Source organism: Rhinopithecus roxellana, chromosome 7 (genome assembly GCF_007565055.1).
Source record: "Rhinopithecus roxellana isolate Shanxi Qingling chromosome 7, ASM756505v1, whole genome shotgun sequence".
In the NCBI taxonomy this organism is placed as follows: Eukaryota; Metazoa; Chordata; class Mammalia; order Primates; family Cercopithecidae; genus Rhinopithecus; species Rhinopithecus roxellana.
The window spans coordinates 80743635-80766401 of record NC_044555.1 but is presented as its reverse complement, the minus strand read 5'-3'; the positions used below and the strand labels follow the sequence as shown (position 1 = coordinate 80766401).

Sequence of the window (22767 nt, the reverse complement as noted above, 5' to 3'; positions counted from 1 at the left end):
AACATTCCATCTTAACATCTGTGCCACAAGGGCTGTCTCCTAAAGTGGCCGTGAGGTTGGAAGTGAGACTAAGGCATTCCTGGCAGAGGGCACAGTGCGAATGACCATCTGGAAATACAGGCGTGGACAGGAAGATGAGGAAGGAATGATAAACTCTCATGGCTAAAGCTTTGGTGAGCTGAAGGAAACGGAATTGTGCTGGTAGGCAGTACTGGTTACAAACTGTGCCCTCCCTGAAGGTCAACTATAAAGTGCAAGGCCCTTGTACTTTATAGGCAGCTGGTGTTGAGGAGCGCTGGAAGGTTTAGAAGCAGGGGGTGGCATGGACACAGGCAGAGAACTGCCCCTAGAGGGAAGTGTGGAGCAGAGCAGACCGGGGCCTGGGCACCCGCTAGAGGAGGCCATTACGATCACACTCTAGGGATCTCATAGTGAGAGGCTCAGGAAGTGGAGAAAGGAAACAGGGAAAAGTGAAGGACTTCAAGGTAAGTAAAAATTATAACTTTGGAATACGATCTGGAAACAGGAAACTGGAGAAAAGGAAAAGCTTCTGATGCATGCTGACCTGGCCTTTTGTTTGGGCGCCATCAGGCCCGTATGGCATGTCATCACGTACAGACTGCCTTTGCACACATAGAAAACAGGGTACATCTCTTCAGGAAGTAGAAACTCTTTGAGCAAAAGAAATCGATTTAACTTCTTAAAAACAGCAGCTGTTACTGGCTATAAACTCAGTCATTTCTCAATTTGGGTTTTTCCCCCAAAATATTCCCTTCCAATTTTCAGAGGCATAATCAGTTCTGTGATTATGTTGCTCGCACATAATTAGATCACACGGTAATAATAATAACTATAAACTCTGGAGGAAACAGTGCAATTAAAACCAGAAAGAAAAAAGTCTCCCAAACCTCTCCCAGATTCTTCTCTCAAACTTGGGAGTGGGGCACCTCAAGCCCTGTGAAGGAATCAACATATTTTACCCCACAATATATTTCTTTGACATATTTTGAGATGGCCGTTCAGAGGGCCTGCAAACAGAAGCAGCCCTGCAAAGCTGTCTCATGTGGCGAAGATTTGCATCTGCAGAGAAGAACTACATTGATGCAGCCAGGCTTTCTCTGAGGCTCTCTCTTGTCCATATCTAGGAAAAACGGACTGAGAGTCTGATACCTTTAAAGGTCTGAAAGAAACATTTACCATCTATTCTGTCTGAAAGCTGCTACCTCTGAGATTTCTCCTATGTAACAAGAACGCCTTTGCCAGCCAGGCCTCCTCTTCTCCCCGTGCCATAATCTTTTTGCCAAGATTCAAGCCCTCAGTCTTTCTGTAACCTCAAGGCCTCTGTACCCCACTGTGGGAACTGGTAATCACTGTATGGTTCTCCTCCATGTGCACAATAAATTTGTATGCCTTTTCTCCAATTAATATGCCTTTTAATTTATTATTATTATTAATTTTTTTGAGGCAGAGTCTTGCTGTGTTGCCCAGGCTGGAGTGCAGTGGTGTGATCTCAGCTCACTGCAACCTCTGCCTCCCGGATTCAAGCAATTCTCCTACCTCAGCCTCCCGAGAAGCTGAGATTACAGGTGCATGCCACCACACCCCACTAATTTTTGTATTTTTAGTAGAGACAGGGTTTCACCATGTTGGCCAGGCTGGTCTCGAACTCCTGACCTTGTGATCCGCCTGCCTCGGCCTCCCAAAGTGCTGGGATTACAGGCATGAGCCACCATGCCTGGCCTATTATATATTTTTTAATGTTCTCTCTCAGCAGAGTCAAGAGGTTAGCTATCAGTGTGTTGGATATACTGAATATATGGGGCCTGTGCGATATCTAAGAAGAAATGACTACTAGGCTGTTGCATATGTGGTTCTTTATTTTATTTTGTTTTAGAGCCAAAGTCTCACTCTGTCACTTAGACTGGGGTTCAGTGGCAGGGTTTTTTTTGTTTTGTTTTGTTTTGTTTTGTTTTTGACAGGGTCTTAACTGTTGTTTACACGATCATAGCTCACTATAACCTTGAACTCCTGGGCTCAAGCAACTCTCCCACCTCAGCCTCCTGAGTAGCTGAGATGACAGGCATGTACCACCACACCTGAATTTTTTTTTTTTTTTTTTTTTTTTTGTTTATTTTTATTTATTTATTTATTTATTTATTTTTTTTTTTTTTTTTTTTTTTTTTTTTTTTTATTATACTTTAAATTCTAGGGTACATGTGCATAACGTGCAGGTTTGTTACATATGTATACTTATGCCATGTTGGTGTGCTGCACCCATCAACTCGTCAGCACCCATCAATTCATCATTTATATCATGTATAACTCCCCAATGCAATCCCTCCCTCCTCCCCCCTCCCCACTCCCCATGATAGACCCCAGTGTGTGATGTTCCCCTTCCCGAGTCCAAGTGATCTCATTGTTCAGTTCCCACCTATGAGTGAGAACATGTGGTGTTTGGTTTTCTCTTCTTGTGATAGTTTGCTAAGAATGATGGTTTCCAGCTGCATCCATGTCCCTACAAAGGACGCAAACTCATCCTTTTTTATGGCTGCATAGTATTCCATGGTGTATATGTGCCACATTTTCTTAATCCAGTCTGTCACAGATGGACATTTGGGTTGATTCCAAGTCTTTGCTATTGTGAATAGTGCCGCAATAAACATACGTGTACATGTGTCTTTGTAGTAGACTAATTTATAATCCTTTGGGTATATACCCAGTAGTGGGATGGCTGGGTCATATGGTACATCTAGTTCTAGATCCTTGAGGAATTGCCATACTCTTTTCCATAATGGTTGAACTAGTTTACAATCCCACCAACAGTGTAAAAGTGTTCCTATTTCTCCACATCCTCTCCAACACCTGTTGTTAGGCGTGTACCACCACACCTAGTATTTTTAAACTGTTTTCCTAGAGACGGTGGTCTCGTTATGTTGCCCAGGCTGGTCTCGAACTCCTGGACCCATGTGATCCTCTGGCCTCAAGCGATTCTCCAGCCTCAGCCTCCCAAAGTGCTCAGATTATACCCAGTGTGCCCAGTCTATTAATCTGCCTTTTTTGAGTTGATTTTTCAGTAAACCTTCAGAGGGCTAAGGGGAGGTTTTCTCTTGGTGCCTACACTGGATTCAAATCCTACCTCCCACTTCCCAACAATGTGACTTTCGGCAAGTTAGGTCCCTGGTTCTCTTCTGTAACTGCAAATCACACTGCATTACCTTGTTCTGAAGTTTAAATGAGAAATGCTTAGAGTAGTCTTCGGCATGCAGCAAAGCAGGCCATAAATGTCAGATATTATCATAATCTCCAGATTTTCTACAATGATTATTGAATGACATTTAAGATCAGAAACATCTATGTAATTCTCATATTACTATCATTGTTATGTATTCTTTCTTTTCCAATGAAGAATGAAGGTACCATCCACTGACACCACAGTCACGAGGTTGGGTCAAGCCTTATGACCACCCTAGAGGCCTAGACAGAAGGGTTGAAAGGCTCTTCCTCTCCTATGGGCTAGTAATAAACAGGGTCTCTAACAGAATAGTGGAAAAAACCTGAGTTGAACAAGTTCATGAGGGAGGGGAAGCTGACGCCCACATCAGCACTTGTTTTCGAAGAGGAGCTGTCTTGGCCCGGAGCCGTGGCTCACGCCTGTAATCCCAGTATTTTGGGAGGCCAAAGTGGGAGAACTGCTTGAGCCCAAGAGTTCAGGTCTAGCCTGGGCAACATAGTGAGACCTTGTCCCTAGAAAAAATTAAAAAATTAGCCAGGCATGATGGTGTGTGCCTGTGATCCCAGCTACTCAGGAGGCTGAGGTGGGAAGATTGCTTGAGCCTAGGAGGTCGAGGCTACAGTGAGCTATGATCACACCACTGTGCTCCAGCCTGGGCAACAGAGCAAGACCCTGTCTTAAAAAAAAAAAAAAACAAATGAAGAGGAACTCTCCAGATTAATAACAATCTCCCCAATTTTCATGATTCAGGCATTGAATCCTGCTGCCCCATATGGTTCTCACCACTGAACGAGTATCATTTACAGAGGGCCGTCGTTGCTATGCTCTGGAGATAGAGAGAGAAATAGGACACAGGCCAACCACTGAGGAGATCCAGCCTGATGGGGAGAGAAGACAGAGAACACACAAGTGGGGCTAGACACAGTGGCTCACACCTGTAATCCCAGCACTTTGGGAGGCCGAGGCAGGTGGATCACCAGAGATCAGGAGTTCGAGACCAGCATGGCCAACATGGTGAAACCCTGTTACCACTAAAACTACAAAAATTAGCCGGGTGTGGTCCTGTAGTCCCAGCTACTCGGGAGGCTGAGGTAGAGAATCACTTGAACCCAGGAGGGAGGGGTTGCAGTGAGCTGGGATTGTGCCACTGCACTCCAGCCTGGGCAACAGAGAGAGACTCCATCTCTAAATAAATAAAAATAAAAAGAGAACACACAAGTGGCAGCAAGTGGGACAAATGTCACTGCAGAAGACCTTCCAAGGCGGGGTTGGCGGGGTGAGGACTGCATTTTGCCTCAGGGTGGCAAAGAAGCTTCACACAGTGCGCCACCATTGAAGTCTCCACAATGACTGATGGGAAACTTTCCAGGGTGTTGGTGATCTGAATCATGATGGGGAGGGTGGTTATGCGTGTGCACATGGTTGTCTAACACTCAGAGAGGTACATTCAAGATGAATTTTACGTCAATTAAACCTCAGTCAGGTTGATCGTAAAGAGTCCAAAACATCGTGTTAGCACTTAGTGAGTTCTCGGGAATTCTCTGCAGAATGAGACCTTGAGGAATACGGAGGGTGGGAGTACTGGCACTTTCTGCATCCCCAGGAGCTGGCTCCACATTGCTCCTGGCTCTGAATCCTGCTTTTGGGTGGCCACAGGGAGAAGACAGGGCTGAAGCCAGCCTCCACAGGGGAGGGTCCCCTAGCAAGGCCCCGCAGGGCCTCAGGGAGTTCAGAGGGAGGCTTGCTTTTGCTTGCTTGTCTGAACCACACACCCACCTTGAGTGAACACAGGCCCCACCTTGACTAAACATGGGCTTCTTGCTGGGCGGGCCAGCTCCGAGCCTTGCAGGCCACTTTATCACGTTGGTGGCTCCATCTTTTCTTAGAGTCCACATCTCCACTGGGTTGAGCTCTCAGCCACCTCTGCCTAGGCTACTCTCTTCTGAAACTTTCTTCTTCCTCTGTCTCCCTTACTTCCCCTCACCCCCTCCTCACCCCTCCCATTCTCTCTCCCCTAGGGCAGAGGACCCAGCTGGGGCAGGGCTGATAGGAGCCCCTAAGAGGAGAACTTAGAGGCCTGAGACCTGCTTAGGGTGTGTGTGTGTGTGTGTGTGTGTGTGTGTGTGTGTGTGTGTGTGTCTATGTTTGGGAGAATTTGGATAAAGAGGCCGGTCGCAGTGGCTCCCGCCTGTAATCCCAGCACTTTGGGAAGCTGAGGTGGGCTGATGACTTGAGGTCAGGAGTTCGAAATCAACCATGCCAAATGGTGAAACCCCGTCTCTACTAAAAATACAAAAATTGGCTGGGCGTGGTGGTGTGCACCTGTAATCCCAGCTACTCGGGAGGCTGAGGCACGAGAATCGCTTGAACCTGGGAGGCGGCAGTTGCAGTGTGCTGAGATCACGCCACTGTACTCCAGCCTGGGCAACAGAGTGAGACTCCGTCTCAAAAAAAGAAAAAAAAAAGAGAGAGAGAGACAGCTAAAGTAGTAATGTGCCTGTGAGAGGGCCTAAGTTTGACCCCTCAGGGTAGTCTTGTCAGATAAAATACAGGATGCCCAGTTAAATTGGAATTTCACAGAAATAAAATAATTTATATGGTCTCAAATATTGCATGGGACATATTCATACTAAAAAGCTACTTGTTATTTATCTGAAATTCCCATTTAAATTTGAGGGCATCTTCCATTTTTATTGGCTAAATCTGGCAACCCTCCCGCAGGGTGTGATGGCGGGAAGCGGGAGAGAACACAGATGTCCCCTGTTATCTCCCTGAGCCCTGCGTGGCCCTCTCAGGGAACCACAAGCCAGGGTCAAGCCCATCCAATCCTCCTGCACCAGGGGCAGCAGAAGCCATGCCACTAGTGGCAGTCACCTCGGTGAAAGTAGAGCAGGCGCGTGGCGGTGTGTGAGGCTTTTCTGCTCTGCTTTTGTGGAAGTGATTATCCAATAACTAGTAGGAATCGGGCAGTTGGCAGACGCCTCCCATGTTCTAAAGTCACACAAGGCAGGCGAGTGTGGGCACAGATGAGAGGCTGAGAGGGGAGGTAGGATGTCACCCCTGCCCTCACCAGTCTCGCCTGTTTTCCCAAGCGTCCCCCGACCACTACCCACGTGGATCCTCCCTCGCAGAGCCCCCTTTCAGGGCCCCATTGGCACTTCACTCTTGAGGGAGGCCTAGGAGAAGCTAGTGGAAAGTTACTTCCACATAAACGGTCAGACAGACGGATGATGAAACCACAGGAAACCACAGCTCCTCCCCTGCCGGGGCACCAGGCCAGAAGCCAACCTGCTGGGCTTGAGGACCCTTTCTGGTCTTGCTAGGGGCTCAGAGACCCTGGGGAAGTCCCTTACTGTGTGTTTCATGTCTTCACTTATGGATGGGATGCCAGCTGCCCTCTCATACCCTCACAGGGCTTTTGGGAGGCAAGGGTGAGCTAGTAGATGCAAAATAATGGCAAAATCAAGAAACCAAGTACCTGTACAAATGTACACTTTTATAGTGGTTCAATCTGGCCACACGTGCTTCTACTTAGAGAAACACCATACATGAATTTTCAGGTGCACGTACATATCACTATATGATCCTACGAGCAACTTCCCTACCTCACTGAAAATATGATTCACTTCACCAAAATGTAATGTTGTGGTCACATTCTACAAGGAAAACATCCAAAGCACAGCCACTGTAAGTGAGGATAATTCTCAACTGGGCCTATGGTGGGCTGGCTGACTACACTTGCATTCTAGAACGGGGCCTACTGCAGACTGGTCTGCAGTTAGCTTGATCTAGGGTTATGACAACAGTCGACTTGAAAATAACTTTTCTCCTGCCCCTTTAAGAACACAAGTTCCTTCCCTTGCAGATAAGCAGGAAGTCCCCCTCCCTCTGTCTTGGTGCTTGGTGGTGCGTTTCACTTCCTTTCAAAGGTGTTTTCTTACTAAAGAAACCCCAAGCCCAGGGTCACATTCTGTTTCTTTCAAAGGCATACTCAACTGCCTGTTGTTGATTCTGTGACAAGTTTCTTGAACAAGAAAATACACACACAAAAATGTTAAATGTATAAAAGATGAAAGTAAAACATCAATAATACTTTAAATATTTAAAATATAAAAGTAATGCATGCTTCTGGTAAAAATGTAAATGGTAGAGGATTCTCCATTTCCTTTTCCCAGAGGTAAGCTCTTAAAATTCCCTTCTGGAAATGGTCTCTCTACACCTCACTTTTTTTTTTTTTTAACACAGAAGGGATCAGACACTATTTATGAGGCTCTTTATTTTCCACTTAAGAGTATTCTGGCTGGGCGCGGTGGCTCACGCCTGTAATCCCAGCACTTTGGGAGGCCAAGGTGGGTGGATCACGAGGTCAGGAGTTGGAGACCAGCCTGGCCAACATGGTGAACCCCACCTCTACTAAATACAAAAGGTAGCCTGATGTGGTGGTGGGTGCCTGTAATCCCAGCTACTCGGGAGGCTGAGGCAGGAAAATTGTTTGAACCCGGGAGGCGGAGGTTGCAGTGAGCCGAGATCATGCCACTGCACTCCAGCCTGGGTGACAGAGCGAGGAAAAAAAAAGAGCATTGTTTGGACATCCTTCCACAGCATATCATGAACAAATCTGCCTCAATCTTTTTCTAACAGCTGCATAGTTTTCCATTGTTTGGGTACTCTATCATGTATTTAATTAATCTCCCAATCAATATACACTTAGGTTGATTGTAGCTTTTGCTCTTATCTACAGTGCTATGGGGGAAAGATCTAGACGTTTGTGCATGTGTATGTATATGTATATGTAAGTGTGTTAGTATGGCTGTAGAATAAGAGTGCTGTCACTGGACTTAAACTAGAAATGCTGGGTTCAATTGGAAATGCTGTTTTAATTGTGACAGCCACCGGTGCCTCTGAAAAGTCCCTACGAATTGACCCTTCCAACAAGAGCATATAAGAGCTTTCACTTTCCTTTCCCTGCATTCTGGCCAACTGGAGCCATTACTCAACCTTTTCATTTTTGTCAGTCTGAAAGGAGCAGAGAGGTCCTCATTGTTTGATTTGCATTTGAAAGCCTACCATACAGGGGCATCTTCTCATGTTGTTCTTGGCTCGGTGAGGAGGGCCTTAGAGACCAGACTTTGGAACCAGATAGAGCTGGATACCGTCCCAGCTCAGCCACTTGCCAACTGTGATCTCTGGAGCCTCGGTTTATCCATCTGTAAAATGAGCATCCTTAGACTAAATTCATGGGGTTTACTGAGAGGGTGCAATAAAGCAATAAAAAATGTTTATCACTACAAATGTTAGTGTGTTTCTCATCCAAACAAACAAACAATATATATATATATATATATATATATATATATGTTTACATATAGTCATGCATCGCTTAACAATGGGGATATGTTCTAGGCGATTTCCTCATTGTGCAAAGGTCACAGAGTGTACTTACACAAACCTAGATGGTACAGCCTACTACATACCTAGGTTATATGGTACAGCCCATTGTTCCTAGGCGCCAAACCTGTACAGCATGTGACTGCATTAAATACTGTAGGCAGCTGTAACACAATGCTAAGTATTTGTGTGTCTAAAATTAGAAAAGGTACGGCAAAAAACACAGTATTATTTTATGGGATCACTGATATGTCATTATGCAGTACATGACTATGTGTGTGTGTGTGTATACACACACATATATGCACATACACACATAGTCTTATACTGTGTATGTATATAGATGTGTGTGTATATATATAGTCTTATACTGTATATGTATATAGTGTATATATGTATGTTTGTGTGTACATATATATGTATATATACATACACAGGGATACATATATACTTTTTGATTGACCTAGTCAACGGCCAATTTAACCGTTTCTGCAGCATCTGAGATCTCACCATCTCCTCACTGCTGCCCCCTGCTTGAGGGTAGAAAATGTAAATAAAATGCTGAAAAATAAAACTTAAAACTGTCACATTCAATGATTGGTCTTACTAGCTGAGCAACCTTGGCCATGGCACTTCTCTGAGCTCCAGTTTCTTTCTCTGTAAAATGGGGTGTTCACTCTACCTACCCCACAATGTCACTGGGAGAATGAAGAGGCGCTTAGGGCAGTGCCTGGCTCTGGCAAGCACTCGATAAATGATCCTTGTGGTTGTTCTTCTTGTCCAGGGATCCCCTAAAGTGCTCAGGCCACTTTCCCCAGTGGGATAGGAGGAAAGTAGTCACCTCAACTAACAGAGGGTAATCTGTCAAACACCTAGTGGGTGCCAGGCTAGTTGAAGACCCTTTGGGCCTATAAACACTGCAGTAGGGTGTGGTGGAAGGGCATCTCCAACTCTCTGAGACACAATTAGATCCTGCCATGCTTGGCAAGCAGGTTGAGCCATCAGACACTGTTTTCTTTCTTTCTTTCTTTCTTTCTTTCTTTCTTTCTTTCTTTCTTTCTTTCTTTCTTTCTTTCTTTCTCTTTCTTTCTTTCTTCTCTCTCTTTTCTTTCTTTCCTTCCTTCCTTCCTTCCTTCTTTCTCTCTCTCTCCCTTCCTTCCTTCCTTCCTTCCTTCCTTTCCTTCCTTCCTTCCTTCCTTCCTTCCTTCCTTCCTTCCTTCCTTCCTTTCTTCCTTCCTTCCTTCTTTCAACAGGGTCCTGCTCTGTCACCCACGCTGGAGTGCAGTGGTGCCAAGGCTACAGCTCACTGCAGCCTTGACCTCACGTGCTCAAGCCATCCTTCCATCTCAGCTTCCCAAGTAGCTGGGACTACAGGCATGTACTAAAATGCCCAGCTAATTTTTGTATTTTTTGTAGAGACAGGATTTTTCCATGTTGCCCAGGCTGGTCTTGAACTCCTGGGCTCAAGTGATCCTCCTGCCTTAGCCTCCCAAAGTGCTGGGATTACAGGTGTGAACAACCTCGCCCAACCCCCTCCCCCATTGTTTTTTAATCTCCTTTGTAGAGGTCATCAACAACCCCATTCACTAGTGTTTAACAAGGAAAGATCCTCTTGGGGTGGGGCGGGGAGTGGGAAGTTATTGTGAATCTCCTTTGTGAGAAACAAATGCCATTTTCTGAATGATTTTTGCCATGTTTTATTTTTTAAAAATTTTCTCCTTTGGAAGCAGGGTGCACTGTGTATACTGTCATGTTGCTCAGATGACAGGTAAGTTACCTGTGAGTAGGCATAAGTGCTGACATTGTTTCTGGGTCCTTCAATACCACACAGAATCTCCCTTGGGGTTGTGCATGGTGAGGAGAGTAATTCACCCTCATCAAGGCTATGATTCATCCCACCATAACTGAGTTAAGGCTTTTGTGAAGACAGCTGAAATATCCACACCATGCAGGGAACCGAGACACATTAAACAACACATCTCAAAAAATACTAGTTTTGCAGTGGAGAAACCTGGGTGGTAACTGGGTAGTAACATTAATCAATTGATCCAAGTTAACATCCCAATAACAGAACATACTAACTTCATGGGCCCCCTGCTGTGAGACACCAAGAAGCTCACAGTGTCCCTCAAGTAGCATTCCTGCCAAAAAGGCAAGCCCAAATCTACTCCTGAGGAAACATCAGTCAAACCTAAATCAAGGGAAATTCCACAAAATGAACGGCCAGTCTTCTTCAAGAATAGTGTCATGGAATACAGACAGGCTGAGAAAGTTCTAAATTAAAAGACACTAGTGGGGCACGTCAATTACATGCCATGCATGATCCTGGATTGGAACATGAACTGGAAAAAACTGTTATAAGAATGTTATTGGGCTAAAAGACAAAATTTGAATAAGGTCTGCAGATCAGATAATAGTCTTGTAGCAATGTGACATTTCCTGGTACTGACAATTGTACTGTGGCTATGTTGGAGAATGACCTTATTCTTAGAAAATGCATACCTAGTATTTGTGGGTAAAAAGGTGTCATATTCACAACTTATTCTCACATGGTCTAGAAAAAAATAAGTAAGTAGATAGATAGAAAGAAAGATAGGTAGATAGAAAGATAGATAGATAGATAGATAGATAGATAGATAGATAGATAGATGAATATTGATAAAGCAAGTATGGTCAATTATTAACAACTGGTGAATCTGGGTTAAGGGTATACCAGAGTTCTTTACTGTCTTTTTGCAGCTTTTCTGTAAGTTTGAAATTATTCTAAAGTGAAAAATTTTAAACATTCTAGTAACTGCAACCATGGTGCATGTTACAAACTAAATAGTAAATAAGTCCTAATTAATAAAGGAAGTGAAACATTAACGTTGCAGAAATGTAAAACCAAAAACAAATGACAAAACACTCTCCCTCTGCTGGCAGTTTTAGCATTCTTGTACACAGAATGATCATTTATTTTGTTTTGTTTTGTTTTTCAAGTTTCTCTTAGTACAAAATTTAAATCTCTTTCATTTAACATGCTTGCACAAAGTACCCAGTAGGTGCCAAGCAATGACTCACAGCAAAGCCAATTCCCAATGGCTCTTGTTCTCATTGGAAGTGAAGGCCATAATCTATATGTATGTATCCTCTCTGCCTTCAGTAGAGAAGGCAGGAATACTGGGAGGAAGGAAGAAAGTAAAAAAAAATTTATTAAAATGCCTCCTGACATGTCCACTTGGACTCTACTAGGCAAATCAAATGTCCTACATCCCATCCCAGCTCCCGATCATCTATCCTAAAACCTGAGCACACCACGCCTCCCCATCCCCTACCCAGTTAAGTCTCTCCACTTCAGTGGATGGCCACTCCATCCTTCCAGTTGCTCAGACCAAAATCTTTGCATCAGCCTGGACTCCTCGCTTTCTCTCCCCCTCCACACCCTGTTGATCATCAAATCCTATTGGCTCTACCTTCAGAATACATCCAGCATCTGTCCACTCATCACCACTCCACTGTCCCATCCTGGTATGTCCTCCACCTGAATTGTTGCAATGGCCTTTAAAGCAGCCTCCCTGCTCCTAGTCTAGTCTCAACCCAGCAGCCAGAGTGGCCATGGTCCCTTTCAAACCTGAATCAGGTCATGGGACTTCTGACGGCAAACTGCCAGTGGCTTCCTAACCCATGCAAAAAAGGAGGGTCAAAGTTCTTAAAATGGCCTGGGAAGTTCGTCATGTTTGGCACCACCCATCCCACACTCCCATAAGGTGATTTGACTTATTTGGCCTCATGTTGTACAACTCCAGGGAACACTGCTGCTCTCCTGCTTCAGCCATGCTGGCTTTCGTGTGTGGTCATGGTCCCTGTTCAGGGCCTTGGAGTTGGCTGTGACCTCTCCCTGGAGCACCTCCCCCAGGCATCTGCATGGCTCACTTCCTCTTTCCCTTGAAGTCTTGCCTCTGATGGCTTACCTGGACCCACCCCTCCTACACACTCCCTGTTCATTTCCCTTACCCTACTCTCATTTTCCATGGTCATCTTCTAGTATACTATGCACACTACTTATTTTTAAAAATATGTATTCTCTCTTTCTGGCCTGCTAGAAAGTAAACTCCTTAAGGGCAGAAGTTTTGTTTATTGAGATATCCTTGGCTCCTACAACAATGCCTGCCACACAGTAGTAACTCAATAAAAATTGGTTGAACAAATAAAGACTATTGCAAAAATTAAGCATGGGAGATCAATGTAGTTGCATATTAAAATGATTTCTATAAAAATAAGCATGATCAGTCAAGATCTTTTTTTGTTTTTTAGTTTTTTTGAGACGGAGCTTTGCTCTTGTCTCCCAGACTAGAGTGCAATGGTACAATCTCGGCTCACTGCAACCTCTGCCTCCCAGGTTCAAGTGATTCTCTCCTCCCTCAGTCTCCCAGTAGCTGGGATTACAGGCGCCTGCCACCTCGCCCAGCTACTTTTTGTATTTTTAGTAGAGACAGGGTTTTGCCATATTGGCCAGGCTGGTCTCGAACTCCTGGCCTGAGGTGATCCACCGCCTTGGCCTCCCAAAGTGCTGGGATTACAGGTGTAAGCCACTGCACCCGGCCCAGTCGAGATCTTTTAACCAAATTTTTAAATTGTGTCTTTCAACAAAAGTGTTTATTCTGGGTTTTGGAGTTTGCATTCAAATCTCAATTTAGCTTTGTGATTCCTGAGCTTCAGTTTCCTTCCAGCAAAACCAAAAATAGAAGGACTTGGCTTGAAGGGTTTTAACTGAGGATTAAATTAGATGATACACCTGGCACTGGTTTAATAAATGAGAGTACAAGCTTTTTCTCATTTTGTCCTTCTGTAAATCTACCCAGAGTTAAGCCAAACTTCATAGTTAAATTCTCCACTAGTCTGCAGTTAAAAGGTCCCCAGGGTCACTCACTCTTCCAACCAACTGGCTAAAAATTTAGGGATTCCCGTGACCACCCTCAGGCTCAATAATTTGCTAGAACAATTCACAGAACTCAGGGAAGTGCTATACTTACAGTTTTATTACGGTGAAAGGATACAGAGCAGAACCAGCCCAAAGGAGAAATGCACAGGGCGACGTCTGTCACGGTTCCAAGTGCAATGCTTCTGTCATCCTTAAGGATCTGTTATCCTCCCAGCCTGAAAGTGTGACAATACTCAAGGAGTAATGTCAGTCAAGGAGGCTCACTTGAGCTTTGGTATACTGAGATTTTTATTGAGGCCTAATGAGGCCTCATACAGACATGATTGATGGAATCACTGGTCACATGGTTCATTCTCCAGCTCCCCTTTTCCCCTCCAAAGGTTGGGCTTATATCTCATGGCTCAAAGCCCCAACCCTCTAATCACATATTTGATCTTTCTGGCCTGGCCAGCCCCTATTCTGAATCATCTCATTAGCATAAACTGTCCAGTGTGAGCTGCCTCATTATCATAAACAATCAGGTCTGGTCCAAGGGGTCCACCATGAATAACAAAGACACTCCAATCACTCAGGAAATTCTTAGGATTTAGAAGCTACATCTCGGGAACTAAAGATAATGGCCAGCCAAATTCTTCATTACACAAAACCAAACACAGTGGTCTAGCTAAAAAGTAAGGCATGTTTGCAAACATAACCACAGAGTACAAAATATAAAATTCAGACATTAAAATACCTCCTCCTGGACACAAACTAAAATTGTGTCCCTGTCTTTGTATACATAGAAAAAATAGAAAATTTTAAGTGCAAATGTATGCTCACTCTTTGTGCCAAGGACCTTAAGTAGTAAAAACAAAAACAAAAAAAAAGACTAGGAAGCCATTTTCATGAATGAGTAAATTTAGGTCTTTGGAAGCCACGTGTGTAATTTCAAATCTGAGAAATGGATGCTTGTATGACAAAAACTAACAATATACACCACCATCACCACCACTGCCACTACCAAAACAAAATCAGGTCTATTATTATTTGGTTAGCGCTGGGAACAATTCCAGTATTGGTGAACCATCCTATATTTAGGTGAAATACACACTCTGAGATGACTGAGTTTCATATATGACTGAATCTGAATTTGGCTCCTTCTCATCTTAGATATACAATCTTCCTCTTAAAGTATGGATTCTATGAAATCTAGCACCTAAAATTATGCCTAAAGGATTATGAGCCCACAGTTGAATACAAGGAGTTTTGGTTTATGGTCTTGACTCTGCAAACCAACTGAATACTCTTGAACAGGTGGCTTAACTTCTCTGTGCTGAATTCTATCCTCTGCGAAATATTGATACCAATATCTAGTCCCTTTATCTGCATACAAGTACTTTAAGGATAAAATGACACAAAAGGTGAGAGAATATTTTGATGAAGTTCACAAACACTAGATAAATGAGTTGCATTACATAAGGAATTACTAAACACCAAAATGTAAGGTGACACCTATAAGCTGGTCTTTTTTTTTCCCCCCCAGCTGTTGTCCAATTTGTTGCTTTCTCTGAGTTGGCGCCCAAACCCTTTCAGGTAAGCTGCTGGTATAGATGGTGAGATTTAGATCAAGCAGAGAATATTCAGAGGTAAATGGTAAATTAAATTTCAAAAGCAGAGTTAGTTATTGGTTTATCACATTCATTGGTAGCCACGCCATCACTTCCATTTTTTTCTCAAAAACGCTGTTGGTGACTTTCTCTAGTTTAAGAAACCGTTCCTTTAGTTTGGGGTCCACGGACATCCAAGAGATTTTTGGAGATAATTTAGGGAACTTAGAAGGAAAAAACCCATCTTTATTTTCTTTAACGTCTAACTGAATGTTAGCAGTTTCTTCAAATACTCATGTAGTCAAGAAACCTCTGAAATCTTAGCAGTTCCTGTGCTTGTATCAACAAAAGAAATTACATATTTTTTTAATCTGTTAATGTTGTGTAGATATCAAACACTGATCACTATTCTGAATTTATACTGCTAGACTGTGTTCTTTAACATATAAAGAAGCACATATATTACCACATCACAATTATTAAAAACTTTTGGTAACTGTATGTAAATATAATTGTCATTTGTGATCCCAGGTTTTTTATTTTAAGCATTGACATAATTCTGAGAAAGGATCTATGAGGGGGTGGGGTGGTCCCCAACCCCCTGCTGTGCAGTTAGGAACCAGGCCACACAGCAGGAAGTGAGAGGCCTGTGATTGAGCATTACCGCATGAGCGCCTGAGCTATGCCTCCTGTGAGATCAGGGTGGCATTAGATTTTCATAGGATCGCCAACCCTATTTCAAACTGCACATATGAGGGATCTAGGTTGTGCGCTCCTTATGAGAAGCTAATGCCTAATGATCTCAGGTGGAACAGTTTCATCCTGAAACCAGCACCCTCCCGACCTTGTCCATGGAAAGATTGTCTTCCACGAAACCGGTCTCTGGTGCCAAAAAGGTTAGGGACCACGGATCTATGGGACTATTGGGTCAGTTTCAATTCTCCTTCATTGACCTTGGTATATGCAAGTCAATTCTGAGGCACAAGTAAGCTGAAAGTTGCAGCCATCCCTCAGACAGGAAAAAAATAACCCGGCAGAAAGGAAGAGAACAGAACTGGTGTGTGCACCTCACAGAGGCCTAGAAAACGGTGGTGGCTGCTCCAAAACACCAGCTCCAAGGGCACCAAGGCTCAGATTGAAGCATTGCAGGTGGCAAAGAGGGCAGAGCATCCTGTGTGCACACTCAGACTGATCCACCAGCAAAAGGAAGGGGTTAAAGAGGAGGAGCATGGAAAACTTCCAGGACAGCTGACACACTTAGCTGCAAAGTCAGGATAAAACAGTCCAGGAACCCCAATAAGAAACTGCTGGAGGTGATGTTGGAGCCTTCCTCTCTCTCATAAAGGTCAAAGATTTCTTGGGATTGTCTGCTGTGCACAAGTGTGGCCCGGCCCTGGGTCAACAAGAATGTCCCTCAACTGGAGAGAAAATTGAGGGAGGGATGAAGAATTCCAATTCTGGCATTGGTGCCCCCAGCCCTACTGGTGCCAGCAGTCCGAGAACCTTGGTCTGGTATCCACACCTCCTCCCAGGTGCGCTGGGAATGGATAAGGGAACTAAGATGCTGTGGCCCTTAAGCTCTGCCAGTCAAATCAACCTATGATTAAGCTTTATAGTATTGTTAAGAAGCCCACTGTTTTGCTGTTTAAAATTTGTTTTCCTCTAGTTTCCTAATAAAAAGTTATTTTTTTTTCTAAATTGCTACCACTTTCTCAACTCAAAAAGAACAGGGAGTTTCCACACCTGAGAAGTATTAGTGGGCATGACCTGAGAGGGCATTATAGGCACAGAAAGAGCCACGTGTGTAAGGGTCTAGGAAAAGACAGCGGCACTGGAGGCACTCAGAGAATGAGAATCTAAAAAGAGCAGGACTGGCTTCAGAACTTCGGGGACACAGTACAAAATGGAAATGTGGGGTAAGAATTTCAAAATGGCAGCAGCAGTACATTAAGCCAAGCACCAGGGACTTCTAAGCGTGAGGCCCAGTGCAGCTGCACAGCTGTGCACCTGTGAAGCCAGTCCTGGAGAGGCCAAATCGTCAGGGTCAGCCAAGTAAGTTGATCTTAGCCTAAGTGGGTTTTCCCCTCAGATTTGAGCCAGTGCTCCATTACCTACACTCCATTTTCCTCACTATAAAGCTATTAACCACCTTCTGCTGATTATCTTGGAACTATATTTTATATAAAACTGTGACACCCACAGAAAAAAACACATTAAAATATACAAACACTTGTTATTTGCTAAGGCTAATTCTGCTTCACAATGGAATCAAAGGTTTGTCATTTTTAACACAGAAAGCCATTGGGAGTGTGTAATGCCTCCCCTTTCAATATGCTATTGAACCTACTAATTTTTTTTAGCCATTGTAATATGAATGACTTCTTAGAAAAATATTGAAGTAAGGCTGGGCGTGGTAGCTCACGCCTGTAATCCCAGCACTTTGGGTGTCTGAGGCGGGTGGATCATGAGGTCAGGAGATCAAGACCATCCTGGCCAACATGGTGAAACCCTGTCTCTACTAAAATACAAAAAATTAGCCAGGAGTGGTGGTGGGCACCTGTAATCCCAGCTACTCAGGAGGCTGAGGCAAGGGAATCGCTTGAACCCGGGAAGCGGAGGTTGCAGTAAGCTGAGATTGTGCCACTGCACTCCAGCCTGGTGACAGAACAAGACTCCGTCTCAAAAAAAAAAAGAAAAAAAAAAGAAAGAAAAACATTGAAGTAGTGAAAAGCTGAGGAAAACTACCAATGGTTCAGGATACAAATTATCTTTATTTCCAGTGCCTTGGCCATGCAGGAGGAGGAAAAAGAGCAGATTGAATTTCTGTAATGAAATAATTTGAAAATTGGGGCAGGGAAAATTTCACCGTATTTAACATTATTACGATATCTGTGTTTAAATGTCTTCATGATGTAGGCTGGGTGCAGTGGCTCGCGCCTGTAATCCCAGCACTTTGGGAGGCCGAGGTGGAAGGATTGCTTGAGCCCAGGAACTTGAGACCAGCCTGGGCAACATAGAGAGAACATGATTCGTTAAAAAAAAAAAAAAAAAGAAAAGAAAAGAAAAAGAAAAAGAGAAAAAACATCTACATGATGAAAAAGCTAGACAGTTGATTGAAACAGAATATAACTTTACCCTTATCTGGCATATGGAACAAAGTCTTTCAAAGGCGTTAGGATTCTAGAGAAGAGTAGTGTTTAAATGAGGCGGCTTCTGAGCCAGCCAGTCTGAGTTCAAATCCTATCTTTGGCTTGCATTGTGTTTTCTTGGGGAAGTTATTTAATCCCTCTAGGATTCCCTCATCTGCAAAATGAGGAAAATAACGGTGCCACTGTCATAGGATTGTGTGAGGATTCAAGAAATACTACATGGAAAGCTCCCCAGTATATGGAAAGCGCTCAGAAAGCACTTGCTGTTATTACTGCTATGGTTACAGCCATGATTGTTACTATCATTATTCTACAACCTGGCCCCTGCCTGGCTCCCAGCGTTATTTCCTGTCACTTTCTCTCATTTTACGCAAGTGCCTGCCAAGCTAAGCTACTCATTGCCCCCTGCGTTAACTCGAAGATTCTTTGCTTCTGTATTGTTCCCTGGCTGTGTGGAGGCTGAGTAACCACTTGGAGGGGATGTTGTAGAGGAAAATTCAAGCCACAGAAGGGAAACTGGGTTGAATGCGATCCCCTTTTACATTTCTTTTGGCTGTAAAGTTTCCATTGGATCAATAAAGCAAACAGGACAATTAGCAGCATGGCACTCTGCACTGAGCACAAGCGAGGGTGTTCTTTAACTCCTCTTTGCTTTCCTGCTACCCCCTGCTCGCCCTTCTCTTTGCACCATGTGGGGCCGTTCTGGGTAGGAGTCCTGGAGAAAGATACTTCAACTAAAGAAAAGGCAGAGATAGGCCTCAGTGGAAAGACTTGGTAGACAGACCTGGGCTTTTGATTAAGAGCAAATTGCTTAATTCTCGGAGCCTCAATTTCTTTAGTAGTAAAATGGGGATATTACTACTCACTCCATAGGGTGAGAACGAAATCAGATATTGTTTAAAAGGGCTTATAACTGAAGGTACAAGATATAGCTAGTCTACTAAATATCCTTTCTCTTTTCCTTTTCCTGTTATTCACGGGGGTACTTAGGCTCTGTCTTTAAGGGGATTTAGATTCCAATCAGTGGAAGGAGGGTTCCGCTTTGAAGGAGACAAGTTGGAGACTGCAGGGGCCACAGGGGAACGTGGGGTGCAGGCAGGTGGGGCAGATGATAGGAGGCCCTGAAACTCAGACAAAGGGATCTGGGCTTGAGAAAGCAAGAGTTGGGAGCTCAGCTTTGTTCCTGTTCTTCTGTTCCTCCCTCCTCTTCCTTCTTCTCTTCTTCTGGTAAGTTCTTGGCACAAAATTAAATAGGTTCAAACTAATATAACTCATTTTCATGAATTCAGACTTCTAGCCAACTTCTCCACGGTTAGAAATAGCTACGACTCTATCGCAGGACCGCCCTGGAAAGCAAAATAAAACTGCATCCCCTGACACCTTTTCCGGGTTCCACCAGGCACAGGGTTGGAGGGGAACCAACCGCCTTTCAATGTAGGCAATGTTGGCACATTTTTATGGGGCGCTGTGGCCCATGAGATGAGGAAGACAGGACAGGGGCAAAGTGGACTCTACTTATCTTTCACTGGAGAGCCCCAAGGCCAGAGTGCACCATACAACCCGGAGTCACCCAAGGCCTTTTTTTTGGGGGGGGGGGGGGGCGGGTGGGTCTCACTGGGAACATCTGCACCTGTTGTAGGCAGTTCTTTTGCCCCTGTATGCCTCTGTCTTTTTAATTGGTATCGAAAACTCCTACCTCAATGGTAGTTGTGCCCGGCACATACTAACAGACTTATAAATGTAACTGCCTGGGGCAGGAATGATCCTGGAACATTCTGACATCTAGAACATTAAGACTAAATGGATTTAATTATCTGGGGAGAAGAAAGCGAGGCAATTAGAGTCACAGTTTCAACACCTGAGTTCAAGTACCTCCCTCATGTAAGAAAATCAATTCATGGAAGGCTGAGGCAGAGAATGGCTTGAATCCGGGAGGTGGAGGTTGCAGTGAGCCGAGATCGCACCACTGCACTCCAGCCTGGGTGACAGAGGGATACTCTGTCTCAAAAAAAGAAAAGAAAAGAAAATCAATTCAGTGCAGTGGGAGAACTGTTATTGAGCAACTACTATCCACCAGACACTGTGGAAAGCACAACAGCCTAGCTCCTCACACTCTTCCTGGTGATTCTCGGGTACAGATTAAGAGGATGCAGGGAGGACTTTTGTATGCTCTTGGCATATACAACAGAGTGGCTACCAGCTGATGTAACCCAATGATGGCTTTCTAAGCCTCAGTTTCCCCATCTGGAAACTTCTTATGGAAAGGCGGTGGGGAAGAAAGGAAAAAACAAATGTAAAACTTCTGTTACAATGCCTGACTCTTAGAAAGTATCAACTGACAGGAGTCGTCATTTTGTATTTGCTATAGAACTACCAAAAGATCTTCTATCAATATTTTGTAAGCGAAAATAATATATATTCATATATATTAATTATATAGAAATAATATATAATAATATATAAATGTCTGTATAGGAGAAATAATATCAAGACACCTAAAAATTTTAATTCTAAACACTAAGACAATTATTTTATTATTTTTCCTCAACCTTCCATCCTAAATAATATGAATAATAACAATAGAAAGAGCTTAGTAATTGTCATGCACTGTCTGAAGAATTTAATCCTCCCAACAACCCTGTGAGGTCCATGTTGCAATGAACCCATTTTACAGATGAGAAAACTCCAGCACAGAAAGATTCATTCACATGGCCAGTCATGCAGCTTTAAAGAATATTCCTTTGGTTTGCATTTCCTTGTATCTGTGCCACCCTTCCCTTTCCTGTCTCTCTCTGTCTCCTGACCCGTTTGCAGGTCAATCCCAATCATGGGAACTCTTTTCCTTTAAGCAGTCATCTCTTTCTCTTCCTCGCTGTTCCCACCTGCCCTCTATCAGTGTCTCAGCACAGTGGAAGGCTGCTTGCTACCGCACTGGAAAACTTCTCCAGACATTTCCAAGTTTGCATTCGTCCATCTCCTTTGGAGAATTGCTTCAGTGAGGCCTAACTCTTTCTGAGGAAAGGCCCTTGGGAGAAGAAGCCAGGAGAAGGTAGTGGCACTCCTTTGTCATCAGGAGACATTGGGAGGAAAGAAATGATTTTCGACAGCAGCTGGGTGAGGGGAAATGGAATCACAGAACCTGCGGAAACGGTGTCGGTACAACAGCAGCTGCCAGCTAAAGGCACTCTGCAAGATCTTTTCTGTGTTTCAACGATGAAGTGGACTCCCAACATGGAACAGGGGCGGGGGGACTGATACCAGACAGGTGACATTCGGTGCATGCACGAACAGGTCCAGTGCCCCATTCGGAGGCCAGGAAGGCAGCCACCCAGCAGAGCATTAACTAGGGAACCAGACGGTCACCTGCCCCTGCTCACCCCCACCTCCTTCCTCCCCAGGAAAAAGGAAGTCAAGTAGATGAAGAAACGGGGAAGTCGGAGCTGCTGGCAGTGGCATTCAAGGGTCTATACATAAGGTTGACTCTAATCCCCAGCGAGACAAAAGCCTGTGCCATAAAAATGATTAGCAAGGGGTTTCTAGAAACATTTCCCCAGGCCACGGAAAAGGAGAAGGAATATTTTGCACACTGCCTTGTTTCTTAGAAATAATCACAGCTAGGCCTCTTTATAACCGGCGAGTCTTTTTCCTTTCACACGCCATTTGCAGGCGCGTGGCATGGTATTTGTAACTAATTTTCAGTAGCAAGTGGGTCACTGGTATTCACAGAGTCAGGTGCCATTTTGAAAACTGCTTCCCTCTACCCGAATCTCTTATATTTCCAGATGCAGATGCACTTCAGAGATGTTCTAGTGCTGGAAACGCTCCCTTGAAAATATAATTTGATTTTTGAATTTCACCTTAAGACGTTAGAGATAATGTAACTGTCGTCTTTGGAATTCAACGCAGGCCTCCTTAGCCATCACTTTTATAATTTATGAAAATAAGGAAGAGGAAGGTAAAGAACTTCCTCATTGCCAGGCAGTAAAGTCAATGGCAGAGCTTGAGCTTGACTTATTTTGCTAAGAGGGAGGTGTTTTACCCTATAAACTCCAGACAAATTACCCTACACCCAGCAAATATTACTGTTGAGTGCTCACAAAAATTATGCTGATGAAACAATATGGATGTTACAGTGATGAAACTTTCTCTTTTAAAATCACTTAAGGGTGCTTTACGTCCCACCCAAGGCAAGAGGAACGCCAGCGAGGAAGACAAAGAGGCCCGGGGTGGGGCGCATGCCCTCCACTGGTCTGAAAGCTGAGTCACAGGAATCGTACCCCTGCAGCCGGCCAGCCTGTCCAGCGAGAGACCCCGCGCCCTTGTGTGGAGATGTCCACAGTAGACAAAGGCAGTTTCGCAATAAAAGAATGCCTGTCACCCTAGGTGCCACCCCGACCCTTAGTTATTATGCACTGGTCCCCAAGAGCAATTTTTGCGCTGCTGTTGCAAAAATTCATCGTAATGAAATAAACGTAAAAGGTGAAAATGTGT

At 44.1% G+C, this 22767-nt stretch overlaps 1 long non-coding RNA gene across 1 annotated transcript; it reads left to right on the top strand.

The window, feature by feature from the left end:
• The first annotated feature begins 388 nt into the window (after positions 1–388).
• On the top strand, positions 389–22752 carry LOC115898715. Its single transcript, XR_004058405.1, has 3 exons — positions 389–485; positions 15064–15113; positions 22442–22752. It is a non-coding gene; the product is annotated as an uncharacterized LOC115898715 (long non-coding RNA).
• Positions 22753–22767: the final 15 nt, after the last annotated feature.